This window comes from Mus pahari, chromosome 4 (genome assembly GCF_900095145.1).
Source record: "Mus pahari chromosome 4, PAHARI_EIJ_v1.1, whole genome shotgun sequence".
Taxonomy (NCBI): domain Eukaryota; kingdom Metazoa; phylum Chordata; class Mammalia; order Rodentia; family Muridae; genus Mus; species Mus pahari.
Window position 1 is genome coordinate 54,757,338 of NC_034593.1, and position 7,291 is coordinate 54,764,628.

The window sequence follows — 7,291 nt, forward strand, 5'->3', positions numbered from 1 at the left end:
GGCTCATCCTGAAGCATAGGTTCGCTGATCAGAGAAGACACCCTAACCTCTGGCTGCCCACAGCTGAACACTAACAGCCATTCCTTCACAGCACACCAGGAGGAGTCTGCAGGGCCTGGGTCTAGGGAAGTTTTCTTCTATAATTTTGTTGAAAACTTTTCTGTGCCCTTGACCTGGGTCCCTTCTCCTTCCTCTATTCTTATTATTCTTAGATTTGGTCTTTCATAGTGTCCCAGATTTTATGAATGTTTTGTGCCAGATTTTTTTAAAGGTTTAGCATTTCCTTTGATTGCAGTATTCATTTCTTCTATTGTGTCTTAGTGACTGAGATCTTTCTTCCATCTCTTGTATTCCATTGGCGAAACTTGCCTCTGAGGTTCCGGTTCCTAAATTGTTTATTTCCAGAGTTCCCTGAGTTTGGGTTTTCTTTATAAATAGTTCCACTTTCTGGCCTTAAACTGTTTTGCCATTTTCTTCCACTGTTCGATTTTCATAGATTTCTTTTTTTTTTTTTTTTTTTTTTTTTTTAGATATTTTTTTTATTTACATTACAAATGCTATCCTGAAAGTCCCCTATACCCTCCCCCTGCCCTGTTCCCCTACCCACCCACTCCCACTTCTTGGCCCTGGCATTCCCCTGTGCTGGGTCATATAAAGTTTGCAAGACCTAGGGGCCTCTCTTCCCAATGATGGCCGACAAGGCCATCTTCTGCTATATATGCAGCTAGAGACACAAGCTCTGGGGGTACTGGTTAGTTCATATTGTTGTTCCTATAGGGTTGCAGAGCCCTTCAGCTCCTTGGGTACTTTCTCTAGCTCCTCCATTGGAGGCCCTGTGTTCCATCCAATAGATGACTGTGAGCATCCACTTCTGTGTTTGCTAGGCACTGGCATAGCCTCACAAGAGACAGCTATATCAGGGTCCCTTCAGCAAAATCTTGCTGGCATGTGCAATAGTGTATGGGTTTGGTGGCTGATTATGGGATGAAGCCCTGGTCAGGCAGTATCTGGATGGTCCATCCTTTTGTCTTAGCTCCAAACTTTGTCTTTGCAACTCCTTCCATGGGTATTTTAATCCCTATTTTAGGGGAAAGAAACCACACACACACACACAAGGATATAAACAATTAATGCATGAAATATATGTGAAAAAATATACCCCAAACACATACCTAAGCTTTGGACAGAAACTTATTCTAATTCTATTTATCCTAAGAATATGAGGCCTTCCAGTCTTTCTTCTACAACTCCTTTAACATCCCTAACTAGGTAATATTACTCACATGAAAACACTAAAAGGCTTCTTTGATGGAATACCATGTGCCTATGAAATGGGTCACATTATCATTTCCTCAAGATCAGGGCTAAGGCCAAGTGCCCCAAAGACACCTGGATGTACTTACCTGCAGTTTTATGGGTCCTGGCCTTGAACCTGTAAAGGACTAAGACATTCCAGGTATTGGAAACAGGTATGAGTGCCTTGAAAATGTTTTGTACGCATCTGTATCTTCACTTGACTTTGAGATCTCTGTCTTTGTGAACCAACCAACATTGGCCTTGTTCTATAGCCCCTGTAAGGTAGCTTCTCAAATATTCTCCAATTCTTTGCTCACATCCAATCTGGACATCATATCTATTTTAAAGAACAGGACCCAGTATTCAGGGAGATCAATAATATTTAACATTGTGTGACTATAATATCTTTGGCAGGCATTGGCACATGTGGTTTTAATTTTTTGTTCCTCTGATGACTAATGAGATTGAACACTATGTACATGCTTTAGAGTCATCAGAATTTACTTCCATATGCACATGTTCCATTGTCTTCCCAAGCGCTCCTCCATGATTGGACTGTGTTCTTTATATGTCTAGATCCTAGTCATTTGCCATTTATATTTATACAAAATGTTCTCCCATTCTGTTGCATGCTTGCTGATTCTTTTTGGTGTTAGTGTTTTAGAAAGTATATCTATGATGAAAATTTTATTTCACAGTTAATGCATGACTCATATTAAGAGGCAGAGAAATCAGTTATTTCAGTGAGAAGAATGTACTATTATGCATTATTCTATAGTATAAATTTACATAATGCTTGAAGTCATTTTTTATTGATGATATGAGCTTAGACTTACTCTAATGCCTAGAGATCCCCAATCAATAAAGAGACAATGATGTTTCTTACTGCTGTTTCCAAGGGAATGCTTAATAAGGCCTTTTATTTCACACATATTTTTAAATTACATACATCTGTGACTCTTATTTTAAATTTTAAATGTCTGGTTAAATAAAACAACCACAACCTGGCACAAAAATCAGAGGAAACACCTAGAAGGCACACAGAAAGATTTTGTGAATGTTCTTGATTTGTCACTGAGTAAAGCAACACATTTTCTAGAAAGCTTTTGAAATGTCAGATCCAGGCCTACTGTCAAATTTATTATCAAATTAATTGTTTTAAAACAAAGATATACATAGATTAAATTTGAGTCAGATTTCTGGGCTGAATTTGTCTATGCATAATTTTTTTTAAGATTTATTTATTATATCTAAGTACACTGTAACTTCAGATGCTCCAGAAGAGGACGTCAGATCTCATTACGGATGGTTGTGAGCCACCATGTGGTTGCTGGGATTTGAACTCAGGACATTCAGAAGAACAGTCAGAACTCTTAACCACTGAGCCATCTCTCCAGCCCTATGCATAGTTATTAAATTTAAATTCTTTTTAAATATAATGTCACTAACATACACACATAGTAAAATAAATAAGGACAATTACATAGAATATATCTCTTTTTTTGTTGTTTTTTGTTTGTTTGTTTGTTTGGTTGGTTGGTTTTTTGAGACAGGGTTTCTCTGTGTAGCCCTGGCTGTCCTGGAACTCAATCTGTAGACCAGGTTGGCCTCAAACTCAAAAATCAGCCTGCCTCTGCTTCCCAAGTGCTAGGATTAAAGGCGTGCCACCATGCCCGGTATATCTCACTTTTCTCCAACTTACCCTTTTAATCCATACTTCCTAGCTATGCCCTTCAAAGATTCTGTGTATATTCAGTATTTTGTACTGCAGGATTCAGTTAGCCAAGCATGGCTGCGAACCATGAGGAAAATGGCAAACTGAGAATAAAAGGATAGACTTTCTCCAGTTCAGACCTGGACCAGGAGCAGCTGGAAGGGAAAGACCCTGGCTAAGCCTCTCTGATCCAAAGAGGACACCACATACCCACACAAGCAGGCTGAGGATTGGCGAGGTGCCTTAGCTGGCAATGTAATGCCCTCCAGCTGATCACAGGAGTCGCCTCTCCCACCTCAGCCCAAGTTTCGGAGGCCACAGTTTTGCAAAGTTCTCAACTTCTCAACCTTCTCCTCCCTCTTCAAAAGAAAGTGACCACTGACTTCCTGTGACTTCCACCACTCCCATATTTCTGAGTAAATCTCTCTTGCCTTATTACAAACCATTTCACCTTGAAGGGTACCACAGTCTTTATATACTCAACACTTGTCTTTTCCTGTTCTCTCCCCAGTGTACCAACCCTGGAGGGATTTCCTATCCTCAGCTGCAAGCTTCTGTTGTATCCACACTCATGCTTGAGGTTCCTTCACAGGCCCAGTGACCAGTGTTCCAAGACAGGTGTCCTGAACCCAGTGGACCTAGAAGAATTGAATCAAGATATATGATACAGGTTTTTACAAACATCCATATACATTTGACTACAAAAGTCTCTCTGAAATAGGATTGCCAGGTTTAATGAATGGGAATATGGTATTCCCAGTTAAATTTGAATTTCATGTTAACAGTGAATTTTTAATGATGTAACTTTTCATCTGTACTTTATATGCCAACATTACTACAAAATCAGTTGAGCAATTAAATTAAACAATCCCCCTAATCTGCATGTCTTTGCCCCTAAAAACAAAGTGCCTTTCCTTTAATGGCTTTGGTCCCTACAACAGCCCATCAGTTTCAGAACAGGGCATTTTGAGTTGTCTTGAACATTTCAAAGTGGTTGCTAGGTGGCAGGTCTCCACTTGGAAAAGCATTTTTCAAACTCGATTGCCACTGCTGGGCGAGAGTAGCTTAGTAGCAAGCCTGGATGTGTACTTTGGTACTAAATACTCTTTTTGTACAGTAAAAAAATCAGTGGCAAAGCAGAGTTTGAAAAGTATGCCTAAAAAAGCTTCTGTTTTGTATCAAATACCCAAACACTTAGGTACACACAGAGCTAAATAATCGTGGGGTTCAGTTTATTTCAGCTATTTTTTTTTTCCCCTACTGGATTTTTAAGATAGGTAAGACTGGATTTCTTCCAAACAGTTCTGGGCAGGAGAAAACTTGAAAATACCGACCAGTCTTTTAAGTATCCCCACCTGACTCTTGATATAATTTTACTTGGAAAATGGAATGTTCGAGCAGAATTTGGCTTATCTTGAGTTCTTTTGCAAACAGAACTCTTCACACAAAGGAACAGTGTGGCCTATTCAGATGCACCTTTGTTCAAATTACTTATCAAAGTTCATGAAACAAGAGTTGTGACTCTACACACTGTTTCCTTAATCCAGAGAAAACTTAGAACACAACAAAGCTCAGAGAATGAAGTGAAAAGTCACTGGTAAATCATCACCAAAAGAAAAATGACATTGATGCCATTAGAAAATATCCCGGAAAGGACTAGACCTGCTGAGAGGATATTTGTGTGCGATTTCATTGTTAAGTATATCAGCATTACACCAACCCCAAGTTGTGTTCAAAAAGATGCTCAGGTTTTGACATTTTATTTATTATTATTAATTTACTTATTCTACTACTTTTCCTACCCTGATAACATGGGCATAGAAGGAATACAACGATGAGTTATAGGAAAGATGAAACCTCAAACCTCAAAAAATTTCACATTTTTCCTTTATGTAGCATATTATTGCGACTGCTGAGATATTCAGCCTCATGGCTGAGGAACTAGTGGATTTTCAGCCTTCCTGTCATGAGACAGCCATTGCTGAGCTACCTGGACCACATCTCACAAGCCAGTCTAATAAATTATAGATATGGAACTATGTGTATGCATACATATTTATAGGTATATGTATATATGTATATGTATAATTATATGTATGAATATGTGTGTATATGTATTATTCTATTAGTTCTGTTCCTTTAGAAAACGCTGACTAATAAAGTGGGTCATGGTTTGTGCTTCAAATATGTGGGATCTATGTGCTTGTCGCATCTACCATAATGTGTTTATTGCATCTGTAACTAGAGCATTTGGCCCTATAGGGTCAAGCAAAAAACTACAGAGGAAGGTTTTGTTGTTGTTTTGTTTTGCTTTTACTTTTGTATAATCCCAATTTTTACTACATATGTGTCTTACCATAGATTTAAGACACTGTCGACTTTGACTGGAGTGGACAAGTTTTCTTTTTCCTTTTTTTTGTCAGTTGCTTTAAAGACACACAACTGGTCCAAATAATGAAAATAAGTACTTGATGAAAACTGAGCCCTAAATGGAAGATCTATTTCAAGCGCTGTGGTGCTCAGGGAACAAGGCAGAAGAAAGGGTAGAGAGAACACGTGAGCTGGAGGAAGTGTGTGAAGCACTGTTAACCGTTTTGTTCACAACATATTTTGGCCATGGCTTCAAAACAGCTAGAGTTAGTTTCACAAGACCTGTAGGGACTGGGTTTCTCAGCATTCTTTCATGAAGGATAGAGAAGTTCACAAAGTTGTGCAACTCTGTGAGGATTTATATACAATTAACCATGGCTGGGGGAAGGAGAGACATTTTCTCCCATGGTATAACCACTGGTAAGTTGCCCATACTTCTGTAAATAGCTCTTTACCCAGGTTCCTGTAAGCAACCTTAATTAAACCCATGTCTTCTAAAGAAGACATGACAGTAGAGGGGGAACTGGGTGGGAGGAGGTAAGGTACCAGTGGAAGTGGGAGGCAGACAAGAGAATAAAAAGGACTTGATAAGATTAAAATACATTGTTTATGTGTATGAAAATTCCATAATCAAACCCATTAAGTATAATTAATATCTACTGATAAAATGTTTAAGTAAATAAAACAGGACCCTAGGCAAGTAATTATTAAAAGAGATGAAGAGCCTGTTCTTCCATCCTGTGTGCTCAGATTGGAACCCAGTGAAGAGAAAAGGCTTTAAAATGTTTATCTCATCCTTGAAATTCAAGAACAACACACAAACCTGACTGGGACTGCTAGTCACATGAATTTAGAGGGTTCTCTGAGATCTTAATAGCTCTGAATAAATTAACATCTTCTCCTCAAAACAGAAAGGCACTGGAGATCTTTAGTGTCAAACGTCAATCATCTTCATGATGGTTGTGGACCATCCAAGTAGATGCTGCAACTTTCAGATACTGGGAACAAAGGAACCCAGCCCTGCTGATCAAATCTGCCTGCAAATTTTCCTAGATGTGGCCACTGAAGATCTGCAGCTCAGTCTCAATGTAGGTCTCCCAATGACTGGAGTTGGGGGCTGTTGCTAAAGCTGGTGCCTGCCTGTGGATTCCAACAGGGCTGCCTCATCTAGCCTCAGTAGGAGATGATGCCTAGAGACTTGATGGGAATGGGAGGTGAGGGTAGGGGTGAGGAACATTGTGACAGGGGTACCAGGAGGTGGGCAGCATTTGGGATATAAATAAATAAATGAATTACAAAAAGGAAAAAAAAAAAAAAAGAATCCTCTGAGACTACTTCCATGAATTCTAGCCTTTTCTATTTCTGACCTAACCCTTCCCCTTTCTTGGAGTTAGAAATAACAGATTTTATTACCATGATTTGCTGTTTAAAACACAGGAGAAAGTTATTTGTATTTAGAGATGGAGAGATACAGTTTATTTTTATGGGTTGCCTTGAGGACAAAGGGACCCCCAAGGGTTTATATGTAGGCTGGATTGTTTATGTCAATAATGATAATGATGACAATAATGATAAAAACCAAAAAAAAAAAAAAAATGGTGGCTTTCACACTAACCCTGTCCTATTCCTCAAGGATATCAGCACGCCATGATGCTTAGAGGTAGCTTCTGGCCAAGGAATGGTAGAAATGCATGGAGAAAATAAAAGGTCTTCAAACCACAGGAAGGTGAAAGAATCCTCTCTTCATACTCTCACTCAGCAGCTAATAGAATTATAGGGTGATTGGTGTAGTGGATTTAAAAAGAAAGGATAGGATAGGGATTTCCCTGTTGCTAAGGGATGGAAGGTAAGTGGTCCAGCTCCTTTCTGTGTCTTCCTCCTCCTCCTCCTCCTCCTCCTCCTCCTCCTCCT